The sequence below is a fragment of the Gymnoscopelus braueri genome, assembly GCF_963280865.1.
Source record: "Gymnoscopelus braueri genome assembly, contig: SCAFFOLD_274, whole genome shotgun sequence".
NCBI classification, from domain to species: domain Eukaryota; kingdom Metazoa; phylum Chordata; class Actinopteri; order Myctophiformes; family Myctophidae; genus Gymnoscopelus; species Gymnoscopelus braueri.
In genome coordinates this window covers 25,001-25,370 of record NW_027660396.1, presented here as the reverse complement: position 1 = coordinate 25,370, position 370 = coordinate 25,001, and positions in this window count along the sequence as shown.

The window sequence follows — 370 nt, the reverse complement described above, 5'->3', positions numbered from 1 at the left end:
ATGGAATACCTCACTAACACAGTTGGCTCAGTACAACCACAACGATTAGCCTTTATTTATCATTCATCATGACTGCTCCTGTTACACTGGACCCTGTGTGTGCACTATACATTTTTCAGTAGTTTCTCAGGATGAAGCGCTGATCTATGTGTAGTCCACACATTTTCCCGGTTGGGATACCAATTTATTTCATCCAATCACGAGAGAGAACTCATAAAGGACACAGGATAAACAAGTGATCGAAAGGGATTAAACCAAAAAATGTGCAGACAATATTTGGAATTGTAAAACAAGCTGACTATTGATCTTTGTGGGGTTGTCTCTCATGAATGGATGACATTTGTTACCCATCTGAAATATTCTTTTCTGT